Source organism: Miniopterus schreibersii (assembly GCF_964146895.1).
Source record: "Miniopterus schreibersii genome assembly, chromosome: X".
NCBI classification, from domain to species: domain Eukaryota; kingdom Metazoa; phylum Chordata; class Mammalia; order Chiroptera; family Miniopteridae; genus Miniopterus; species Miniopterus schreibersii.
The window spans coordinates 4,646,179-4,658,976 of NC_138104.1; the positions used below are offsets into that span (position 1 = coordinate 4,646,179).

Genomic DNA, 12,798 nt, shown 5'->3' on the forward strand with positions numbered 1-12,798 from the left:
GGCCTTCCCTATAGGCATTTTTTACCTAACCTGAACTCCAGTGGGGTCTTTGCAGGGGCCCTTGCAGGAGGCTGGATTCAGTATTTTCCTTCCTACTCAGCCCCTCTACCCCACATTCACTCTCCACAAGTTGGCACTTGTTGAAGTCAATACTTGAGGTCTTTAAAACACTGGGTCTGCACGCAGGGTGTGTGCTATGGGATTTACAAAAATGACAACAGAACAAAGGAGTTTGCAAAATGATCAAATCACTAGGAGTTTAAGAGAACATTTAAAAGTAACGAGGGCCTAAAAGCACACATATGTGTAGTGGGAATCTTTAAAGTTTCAGTTTCTTTTTCTAAGCTTTCTGTATGCCCAAAAGAGGAGCTTATTTTAGAAGTGGAAGAAGTATGATTTTTTTTCCTCAACTCAAAAGTAGTTGAACTGATTTAGCTCAAACTATAAAAAGACAAAATCCAAATGTGCCCTGGTACAAGATTTTTGTGTGGAATAGAGTGGAAGCAGCCAGAGGGGTAAGAACATGACAATCTAGTATCTTAAAATCATATTCTTCCAGCTGATTTTTCAGATGCTCATGAGAGGGTCTTGAGGGTAGGTTTGGGGCATGGGATACTGAGTCAAATAAGCAACTAACTCAAATTTAACCATCTTTTAAATCAGAAGTTACTAGAAGTTCCTATGAATCTGAAGTAATTTTTCTAAACATTCTCATCTTATTTTTTATGAAGCTACCAGCACAGCCAGGATTTTTATATGTGTTTAAGTAATGAATTTAACTGTGCATTGACCAATTAAAGAGGGAAGTAGTACAGAGCAGTTAACACAAGCTTTGAAGACAAATAGGCCTAGGTTCATACCTCAACTTTTCCCCTTATTAGATACTTGAACTTAATGCCAAGTCTTACTGCTTCTTCTGCAGAACTTGAATTAATTTACCCCAGAAGTTTGTGATAAGTATTACATAAGATGATAAACATGAAACACTTAGTATAGTGCCTGACATATAATGAAATCCCCCCAAAGCAGTGATAGTAGTAGTATTTATAAAATTGGGGGTGAGCCCAGCCTTCGTGGCTCAGTGGTTGAGTGTCATCCCATGAACCAGGAGGTCACAGTTCGATTTCCTGTCAGGACACATGCCCAGGTTGCAGGCTCAGTCCCCAATAGGGGGTGTGTAGGATGCAGCCATTCAATGACTCTCTCTCATCATTGACATTTCTATCTCTCTCACTCTCCCTTTCTCTCTCTGAAATCAATAAAAACATAATTTAAAAAATTGGGGGTGGCCCAAAGGCTTTTCCTTATGCTCTTTTCTACCAAATAATCTAGATCAGTGTATTCATAGAAAAGTAAAATTTTGTGATGACCAGCAGTAAGAAATAAATTTTATGTGGCTATTAAGTACACATATACATAGAAGAAACAAAAGTTTTATAGAACAATACTCACCTTTACTGTGTATAGTATATTATATTTATTTTATTCTATTCCAATTTATTCCATTCTACTTAATTGCATTGTATTGTATTGTATTGTATTGTATTGTATTGTATTGTATTGTATTGTATTGTATTGTATTCTATTCTATTCTATTCTATTCTATTCTATTCTATTCTATTCTATTCTATTCTATTCATCTAATTTTCTCTCATTATTAAATGCTAGTCACAGCCCACTAAATAGATTTCACTACTGTCTAGCGCGTCTTGTCCCACAGTTTATAAAGACACTTAACTAGATGAATCTGGGGAAGGCAATTACCACTCTCAGAATTGCAGAGAGCTGTCTTCTGAATTAACACCTCTGGTCAAGGTTTGGAGCCAAAATAAATGTTTTCTGAATTTTCTTCCCCATTAAAACTACCTCTCTTAGAATAATGAATGACAGCTGCAAACTGACTAGACACCAGTTCTACTCATACTTTCAAGCCTGGCCTGACTCCTGGATGATGACACTCTTTCTTTTCTTGACCTTTCTAGCAAGTCAGACCAAGATCTGGGTTTGGCTTACAGAACCTAGCGTGTGTGTGTGTGTGTGTGTGTGTGTGTGTGTGTGTGTGTGTGTCTGTGTCTGTGAGGGGGTGGGGAGGGAGAGAGAGAGAAGAGAGATTGTAGGAATTGGGGAAGAATGGGGAAGGACTGCCAAATTCTAAGTTTTTTCCTCTAATGTCACCAACCTATCTAGTTTCTGACAGGTAGGAGGGGAATGCCCACTCCCTCTGGAGATGGCTGAGACAGTGAAAAAGAGCCAAAGTACCAACAGTCACCAGCTAATTACTCCACCTCCCTGGTTCGGTCCCTTCGCCTTGAGAGAGCCTTGGTCCAGTAAGATGATCTGACCACAGCTGGTCTCCTACACTTAGAACAAGTTGGAAGCAAGAGAACTTGGGTAAGGAATTTGGTTTCACTAAAAATAGCTGCAATATAGACCCTGTGACTTACCACTCCTCAGAACAGTCTGATATGAACCACACAGGGTTCACTGACCCCTGCAATCACTTTAAACTATTTGCTTTTCCTGCCTGGGGCCCTTGAAACCAGGAGGGTCTTAGGGAGTTAGGAGTGCTTTGTCTCAGATCCAGCCTTTTGCAAATCTCAGAAATACGGTGATATGACCAAGAAGCTTTCTCCCTCTCCTCGGGAGCGCGTGACTGCTGGCACTCATAACAACAGGTCCGTTTAAGATTTTGGTACATGGTGAGATCTTGCTTTTTTCTCACCACCAAGCCCATTGAATCTCCATTTCTAAGGTAGGTGAAACCAAACTCATTGGGGGAAATGCTATGGAATTGTGATCTTGGGTAACCCCGGCCCAAATTTTCTCCACCTGGGGCAGGGAGACAAATGTTAAGGGCAGATCATAGTTTACAATGAAAGTCTAAGTCCATATTCCTCACACACTGATCAAGCCACAGCAATATTTGGGCATTATTTCCTTTCCTCATACCCTCCTACTCCAAAGCCAAGATATTAGCTAGCAAGAAAGCACCTTAAGTGTTAAATGTAACCCTTTCTCAACTTCTCTGTGTATAGATGCTTTATTCTAGGTACCTTGTCCTTCCTGTCCTGCTATTAACACTAAGAATTTGAATTTGGCACAGGGGACTGGTTATCTGTGTTTACCTTTTCTGCTGTACAGGAACAGAGTAATGCAGAGCTGCCTAGCACAAGGATTCTTATAGGTTGGGCAGTCCCAGCAAAAGAGGGAATCTAATCCAGGTGCACAAAAGACTTGCTTGGATTCCATTTCCTTCCTGAAATACTGCCATTAGGACTCATCTCTGTTTTCTAGCCTGTTCATAGCAGTGGGCCTTCAGAGAAGGAGTTGGAATTGAAAGGGAGCTGGAAAGTTTCGGGTCTGAGGTTAGAAGACTTCTGAGAGAAAAAAGAAGCTGTCTTGGTTGTTTGAAGGTTGAGCACTAACAATTTTTTTGCTTAAAGATGACCTTTGAGCCCTGCATTAAGCAAACTATTATGCCAATATTCCAGCTTGCCAAACCAAGGTGTTTTCATGTAAAAGAGACACTTTAGTAACAGATATGTTTACTTGAAAATGACAATGTTAAAATATTACATGGTTGAAGGAAACAAATTCTTCATACTCAGAATCAGCTGTGTCTGCCTTTGTTTCCTTTCATCCATCTTTAAAGTAGATGACTGTCCAAATAACATAAATTTAAAATCTTAATCCTATAAGAAACACCTTGGAAGTAATATGTCCTACCTTTTATTTGAATTGGACCATGAATTGGAATAAGTGATCATCTGGTCTATACCTCAACTGTTGCCTTAACTTCTCCTGTGATCTCAAAATGAATACATGGTGGATATTTCCATTTTAAAGCCATGGTTCTACTGGCATTGTATCCTACTGGCACTTCCTCCTTTCTGATATTACTTTAAGGTTCATTCATGTTGCTGAAAAGATAGATGAAACTAGCACTTTTCAATTATTTTCCTCATGTTGCATTTGTGCAGCCACATGGCATCATTAATCCAGGCACTGGTCTTACCACCCAAATATGTTGTCACATTTTTTTGAAAGTTATCAGGGGTTTTGCATTCAAATTGGGTATGTGTTTTATTGAAACACTCTAGAGAAAGTGATTTGGTAGAGGTTGCCTCTAAATATCACACCCACATAGTACTTTGAATAAATGATTCCACTAATAAAATCTCCATGAACAAACAACTTTTCAGGAATGCATTTGTTAGTAGAACAGTGATTTACTAACACCATTTCATGAACCAATCCCAGGCTGGCTGCCCAGGAATCACCTGGAAAGGTTATTTTAAATGATAATTTCTGGGTCACATCCCTGGGAATTCAGATTCAAAAGGTCTGGGAATGCAGCCCCAGAACCTGGACTTTTGCAAGCAATCCTGATAATTCTGATACATGGCCAGATTTGGGAAGCACTGTAAAAGTCAAGGCCCTCCTGTTTTTGTTTTGTTTGTGTCAAATCTCTCAGAGAATTAAGTTAAAAAATTTTCACTTGGCATTCCCAAGATCTTCCATGATCTAGCCCTAACCCGTTTCCAATCTTATTCCTCATTATTCCTCTTCATCACCCCCACCCCCAGTCAGATTGAACTGGGCATGTTTTTGATTTTGCTTTCATGTCTAGGCACCTAAATCTGCTTCATCTCATGGTGTGTACTTTAGTGTGCATGACTTGGATGGCATCTTTAAAAAACAAATCCTGGGACTCACTTCTGGTTATTCTGATTCAGCAGGCCTGGCATTAGCAGGTCTATATTTCTGTTCTCATAATTATAAAAAACATGCATATGTAAACCTATGTACATGCATATATCTTTTTTAAGCAACTCAGAAGATCTGATGCTGACCACACTTTCAGAAACACTGCATCTAGCTCAAATGTTATCAGTTTATAAAACCATTTCTTGAAGTATTCATGCTTCCCTATTCCAATTCCCATAGCATTTGGTTTTAGCTCTGAAACTGAACACTTTACCCTCTATCTTTAATCTGAATTATTCCTATACATCATCATTTCCTTCAACATTCATTGAGTACCTAATATGAAAGGTATATATTTTCCTTCAAGAACCCAAGCTTCTTGGCAGAAGGGCCTCTGTCCATTTCTCTCTGTAAACACCTTGGGAATGAGTGTGGAGTGTGTCAGTGGACATGACAAAGTTTAAATCCCTCTGCAATAGATAAGGCTTTATTTTCCCTAAAAGATGTGGATGTGAGACAAATCCTTTCTGTCTCCATGCCCCAAACCTGAGATTCATGCACAAGGGTGGGATCTGAGAAGCCTTTTGTGGTTGGGCAATCTCAGAGCACAGTGATGACTGGATTCCAGGTAGTCTCGTGACTTAGGTAGGATGGGAAAGCACCTGGCATTTCTAAATACAGTCATTCTGACATAAGGGAGGGATGAGCACAGTGCCGGGGGTGGGGGGGTTGGGGTGGGCAGGAGATAGGAGGTCCAGGAGACATTGGGTGATGGAGATTTGCAGGGTCTTCCCTTCTTTGCCTGACCTGCTGTAGTAACTGCAAAACTGCAACCACTCTGGAATTGTCTGTGACTAAAATGCTGTGGCTCTTTGGTTATTGTTAATTTACTTATATCCATATAATATATAATTATATAATATATACAATAACCCTTTATTACTAGCCTAGTATGTATCCTTCCATATTTCTATTCTCATTATTATATAAAACATGCATATGTACACCTATGTACATGCATATACCTTTTTTATTATAGATTATTTTGCAGAGATCATATCATGTTATTCACACTTTTCTGTATGTTAGCAGAAAATTCTTGCCATTTACTGGCTGTGTGATCTTAGGGCTTCAGTTTCCTTGTGTAGAAAATGAGGTTGATAATAATACCTATCTCATAGGGTTGCTGTGAGGATTCAATGAGTTAAAATACGTACAACACTTAAAACAGTGCTATATATGAGTCTTTGCTGTTTGCATTGTTGGTATTATTCTCATTCAACAAAACCTTCAAGTTGACATAAGTTGCTCAATTTCCATGCAACTGCAGCTGAACAGAATTTTATTATGTAGATGGAAAATGATATATTCAACCATACGACTTTTAGTGGACATTCACTTTGCTGTCACAGGTGTTTTTTTTTTGTTTTTTTGGGGGGGTCACTGAAAAGCAACACTGCAATAAGCACCTTTGTATTTACATACTCTTACATGTACTTGTTTTTTTTACTCTGGGACAGATTTTCAGGAATAGAATAGCTGGGTTGAAGAGTATATATATATATATATATATATATAGTTTTTCTAAAATTTGTTTTTTATTGTTGACAGTATTACAGATGTCCCTCATTTCTTACCCCCTTTGCACCCTCCACCCAGCCCCAGCCCCAGCCCCAGCCCCACCCAGGCCTTTACCGCCCTAATGTCTGTGTCCATGGGCTATGCATATGTGCATATAAGTTCTTTGGTTAATCTCTTCAAGTCCCACACACCCACCTCCCCTCAGAGATCTGTCAGTCTGTTCCAGGTATTCATGCCTCTGGAACTATTTTGTTCATCAGTTTATTTTGTTCCTTAGATTCCACAACTAAGTGAGATCATGTGATACTTGTCTTTCTCTGACTGGCTTATTTCGCTTAGCATAATACTCTCCAGGTCCCTCCCTGCTGTCTCAAAGGGTATGAGATCCTTCTTTTTTACAGCTGCATAATATTCCATGGTGTACATGTACCATAGTTTTTTTTCTCCATTCACCTACTGATGGGCACTTGAGTTGTTTTATTATATTTTATTTTTTCCATCACCATTTATCCCCTCTATGCCCTCTTCCACCTCCACCCATATAGATTTTTTTCATTATTGTGAATATAATTTTTACCATTTTTATTTCTTAGTGTTGATTGCTTGAATAGAGAAATGCTATTTCTTTAGTTTAGTAACCTTGTATTTTGCTACCATACCAAATTCTCTAAATATGTCTCACCAATTTTACGAGAGTGTTTTGTTTGTGTAGCTATACAAATATACCATTAGCAAAGAAATAGATGTTTTATCTGATGTTTATATTAGTTCTTTCTTTCTCTCTCTCTTTTTCTCTCTCTTTCTTTCCTTTGTCTTTTTTATAAGCTAGATTCTCCAAGGCAGTGTTGAATAATTAGTTTTGAATTAATTTGAACAGGTCAGTATTTTGCCCTTTGGGATAATATTTGGCATCTGTTTTCGGTAAACAGTCTGTATTATTTTAAGAAATTTTCTTATTATCCTACTTAATTTAGAAATGTATTAGGAATAAGTTGAATTTTATCAGTTGACTTTTGAGTATTTCTTAATATCATTATTCATATGGTTCTCTAATTTATTGATGTAATGAGTTATGTTGATAGATTTGCTGATATTGAACCTTTTTTGCATTTCCAAATGTAATCCTATATGTCAGTTAGTAATTTATGTGAAACAAATCAGCCAATATTTCAGGGGCTTCAAAAATAACAATGATTTGTTATCGCTCATGTTACTTGGGGTCTGGAGGATCTGGTCTGGGCTTTGCTGAGTGACTCTGCTTGTCGCTGTAGGTCTGTTGGTTTGTTGAGGCTGCATTGCTTCAGGTTGTGATGGCTAGGGTGGCTCTGCCCCAGGTAACTCTTATCCTCCTGCTGGGGCAAGGTGACTGCCAGAATCACAAGGCAGAAGGTGGAAATGGGTTAAGGAAGGCCTCGGCTGGGAAGTGGCACATTTCTACCTCATTTTACTCACCCAAACAAGACATTTGGCTGATCCCAAAGTTAAGGGACAGGGAAATGTATATCATACTAGTATTTATGGCAGGAACTCCAAAATTACATGGAATAAATACCTAGATCCAAATAGGGGGAAAGAATTGGGTTCAATACTATAGTCCACTGTGCCCTCATGTAGCCAAAATTTACTTTATTGAAAGATTGCTTGATTGTATTTGGAGGAAAGTTTTATTCAAAATTTCAACATTTATATTTAAAAAGAGAACATTTATAGATTTTTCTTTTGTAGCCTCCTTTGTAGGTTTGGGTATTGAATTGGGGCTGCTTCATAAAAAGGAATTATGGGGGTTCCTAGAGACCTGCTTTGCAGACAACCCCAACAGCTTTTGCCATTAAAGAAATCAATGGCCAGCAAAGCTATCACAGACTCCCCTGCAGATTTCACTGGGTTTTTCCCCACAGGTATTTTCATTCACTGACACCAGCCATCAGAGTCCCTCCCATTTCCCTTCCCCTTGCTGCTGCCTGAGCTCCAGACCCACACCCACACCCACTGCAGCAGCCATTCCAGGACTCTTTGGCTGCACAAGTGTAAGACTCAAATCTAGACTCCCATGGCTGAACCACACCACTATGTGCACTCTCAGGGCTAGACCCTCCATCTGTGTACTTACATTACACCAGCCTGACACCCATCACCATCCTCCAATGCCATGTGCACAGCCATGGCAAGATCTTAACAGCTACGGAAATGCATGCTAATAGCCAAGATCCCCACAGCTGCTTGTGAGCCTGGATCTAGCCTTGTCTTGTGTCACTGGCCTGCACCACTGGGCTCACCTGCAGCTAGCCCCTCCAGCTGTGCACTTGCATGCCCCCAGTCTGAGTCTCAACAGAGTCCCTTGTGCATGCCCATGGGGAGATTATACAGCAACACGAGGGCAGAACACTCCATCCAACAACAGCAAAATATACATTCTTTCAAGTGCACAAGGAAAATTCTCCAGGATAGATGATATGTTATATCACAAAACAAGTCTTAGAGAAACTTTAAAGGATCGAAATCATACCAAGTATCTTTTCTGACCACAATGGTATGAAACTGGAAATCAATGACAGGCAGATAATTGTAGAAAATCATAAATATGTGGAAATTAAACAACACATCTGAACAACCAATAAGACCAAAGATGAAATAAAAAAAATATCTTGAAACAAATAAAAATGGAAAAACAGCATACCGAAACTTATGGGATGCAGTAAAACCAGTGCTAAGAGCGAAATGTATAGCAATAAATATTTACATTTAAAAAAATGATGTCAAATACACAACGTAGCTTTACACCCCAAGGAACTAGAAAAACAAGAACAAACTAAGCCCAAAGTGAGCAGAAGGTGGAGATAACAAAGATCAAAGTAGGAATAAATGTAAAGGATAATAGAAAACAATAGAAAAGACCAATGATAACTAATAGTTGGTTTTCTGAAAAGGGAATCAAAATAAACCTTTAGCTAGACTTACTAAGGAAAAGAGAGAGAACTAACCCCCTCCTCAAAAAAAAACAAATATAAATGAAAGGGGAAACATTACAACTGATACCACAGAAATACAAAGGATCACTGGAAACTACTATGAGCAATTATATGCCAATAACTTCGACAACCTAGAAGAAATAGATAAATTTCTAGAAATGTATACTCCACCAAGTCTGAATCATGAAGAAATAGAAAATCTAAACAGACCAGTAATAAGTAAGGTGATTGAATCAGTAATCAAAAACTCCCCAGCTGAGGAAAGCTGTGACCCAGATGATTTCATAGGTGAACTCTAGAAATCATTTAAAGAAAAATTAATGCTGAATCTTGTCAAGCTCTTCAAAAAAACCCACAACAGAACAGAAGGGAAACTTCCCAAACTCATTTTATGAGGCCAGTATTACTCTGATATAACAAGCCCAGATAAGGATACCACAAGAAACAATAACTACTTCTGATGAATATAGATACAAAAATTCTCAACAAAATACTAGCAAACTGAAATCAATAGTGCATTAAAAGAATCATATTAAATGATCAAGTGGGATTTATCCCATGGCTGGCTCAACATACAAATCTATAAATGTGATTCACCACATTAATAGAATGAAAAACAAAAATCATGTGATCATCTCAATATAAAAAAAGCAGTTGAAAAAATTCAATATCCTCTCATGATAAAAAAAAAAATTCCCAATAAATGTGTATAGAAGAAATATACCTCAACATAATAAAGGTCACATATGACAAACTACAGTTAACATCATACTCAAAGGTCAAAGTTTGAAAGGTTTTCCTCTAAGATCAGGAACAAGACAAGTGTGTTTACTGTCACTGCTTCTATTCAACAGTACTGAAAGTCATAGCTAGAACAATTAGTCAAGAAAAACAAATAAAAGGCATCCAAATAAGAAAGGAAAAAGTAAAATTGTCTCTGCTGATGATATGATCTTTTTTATATATAAAATTCTAAAGACCACCCAAAAAACCTGTTAGAATTAATAAGTGAATTCAGGAAATTTTCAGGATACAAAAATCAATACATAAAAATCAGTTGCATTTCTGTACATGAACAATGAACTATCTGTAAAAGACATAAAGAAAATCCCATTTTCAATATAATCAAAAAGAATCAAATACTTAGGAATAAATTTAACCGAGGAAGTGAAAGATCTATACAACGAGAACTATAAGACATTGATGAAAGAAACTGAAGAAGACAAAAATAAATAGAAAGACATACTATATTCATGAATCAGAGGAATTAATATTATTGAAATGCCCATACTTCCCAAAGCCATGTATAGATTCAATGCTATTCCTATCAAAAGTCCAGTGGCATTTCTCAAAGAAAAAGAAAAAACAATCTTAAAATTTGTATGGAATCACAAAGGTCTTTGAATAGCTAAAGTAATCTTGAGAAAGAAGAAAACTGGAGGCCTCACACTTCCTTATTTCAAACTATATTTCAAAAATATAGGAATCAAAACAGCATGGTTCTGGCATAAAAACAATCACATAGACCAATGGAACAGAATTGAGACTCAACAAGGAGGCAAGAATAATCAATCAAGAAACTATAGTATCTTTAATAAATGGTACTGGGAAAACTGGATATCCACATGCAAAAGAATGAAATTGGACCCCTATCTTACACCACTCACAAAAATTAAACCAAAATAGGTTAAGGTTTTAACATAAGGCCTGAGACCATTAAACTCCTAGAGGAAGATATAGAGTAAAAGCTCCTAGACATTGGTCTTGGCAATGATTTTTTTGGATATGACACCAAAAGATAGGAAACAAAAGCAAATTCAATAAGGGGCTACATCAAACTAAAAAGCTTCTGCACAGCAAAAGAAACAATCAACAAAATAAAAATGGCAAGCTATGGAATTGTAGATAATATTTGCAAGCCATATATCTGATAAATATATTTTATATATTAACATCCAAAATATATAAAGATCTCATACAACTTAATAGCAAAAAAAAAAAAAAAAGAAAGAAAGAAAAAGTAAAAAGCCAAACATCTCAAATAAACATTTTTCCAAAGAAGATATATAAATGCCCAACAAATACATAAAAAGGTGCTCAACATCCCTAAATCAAACCTACAATGAGGTATCACCTCACATCCATTACAGTGGGTATAATAAAAAAGGCAAGTGATTAAAAAAAATGCTGGTGAAGATGCGGAGAAAAGGGAACCCTGGTGCACTGCTGTGGAAAACAGTATGGAGGGTCCTGAAAAAAATTAAAAGAACTATCATATGATACAGCAATCCCATTTTTGGCTACATATCCAAAGGAAATGAAATCAGTATCTTGAAGCAATATCTGAACTTACATGTTTACTGCAGAGAAGACATGGAAACAGCATAAATGTTCATTGATAGGTTAATGATTAAAGACGATGTGAGAAATATATGTATGGGATGTTTTTCAGCCATAAAAGAAGGAAATCCTGCCATTTTTTTACTGTGTGGATGGACCTTGATGGCATTATGCTAAGTAAAATAAGTGAGACACAGAAAGACAAATACTGTCTGATGTCACTAGTACGTGGAATCCGAAAACTCAAACTCAGACAAACGGAGAAGAATGGTGGTTGCCAGGGCCTGAGGGGTGGAGGAAATGAAGAGATGTTGGTCAAAGAGTATAAACTTTCAGTTATAAGGTTAATAAGTTCTGGGCATCTAATGTATAGCATGATGATATAGTTAACAAGTATTTTATACTTGAATATTGCTATGAGAGTAGAGGTTTAATATCCTCACTTTTACAACAACAAAATGGTCATTATGTGAGGTGATGGGTATGTTAACTAACCTTATTTTGGTAAACATTTCACAATATATACATGTATCAAATTGTCACGTTGAACACCTTAGAGTTACACAATGTCATGTGTCAATTAAATCCCAATAAAGCTGGGAAAAAGGATTAAGGGGCTTCCCTTCTTTTTTATGGTCTGGGATAGTTTAAATGACATTGAAATTACTTGTTTTTTTTAAAAAAGTTGAATTAAAACAGATGAACCAATCTGTTTTGATGACCTTTTCAGCCTCTTTCCTGATAATTAACCTATTCAACAGCTTTTGTTGGGTTAATTTTGGTTTCTAAAAAAATCATTCTTTTTCTCTATGTTTTCAAATTTGCTGCTGTAGAGTTTAATGTAATATCATTTTATAATTCTTTAAATAATTTGTGTGTAGTTTTTCACTTACCTTCTGTCAGTATTTATTATTTTCCTTAATCAGACTTGCAACAAGGTTATCTGTTTTATTAGTCTTCTCAAAAAACAATTTTGGTTATAGCACTAGCTTTTTTGTTGTTAAAGCCTTTTCTTAGTTCTTTTAGTTTAATTCGTGGTTTTCCCAAATATCTTAAGAGGAATACTAAATTCCTTGATCATTTCATCTTTGTTTATTAATACTGACGACATCCTGAATGTAATTTTTTTTCTGAGTACAGCAGTCATTGTTCTAGGTAGGTTTTGGAATAAAGTTTTCTTTTTATTACTTTCTAGATAGTT

At 36.8% G+C, this 12,798-nt stretch overlaps 1 protein-coding gene and 1 pseudogene across 3 annotated transcripts in view; one reads left to right on the forward strand and one right to left on the reverse strand.

Annotated features, from left to right (window-relative positions):
* Positions 1–12,798, reverse strand: part of LOC308551701 (N-acetylneuraminate lyase pseudogene) — a 67,661-nt pseudogene that overhangs the window by 54,406 nt on the left and 457 nt on the right. The gene's annotated exons all lie outside the window — the stretch shown is intronic.
* Positions 2,443–12,798, forward strand: part of FGF13 (fibroblast growth factor 13) — a 441,864-nt gene continuing 431,508 nt past the window's right edge. The window contains exon 1 of one of the 2 annotated variants that reach the window (XM_081125291.1): positions 2,443–2,752. The gene's annotated coding sequence lies outside the window, so the exon portion shown is untranslated. The remainder of the gene's footprint in view (positions 2,753–12,798) is intronic. The other variant, XM_081125292.1, reaches the window with a different exon arrangement.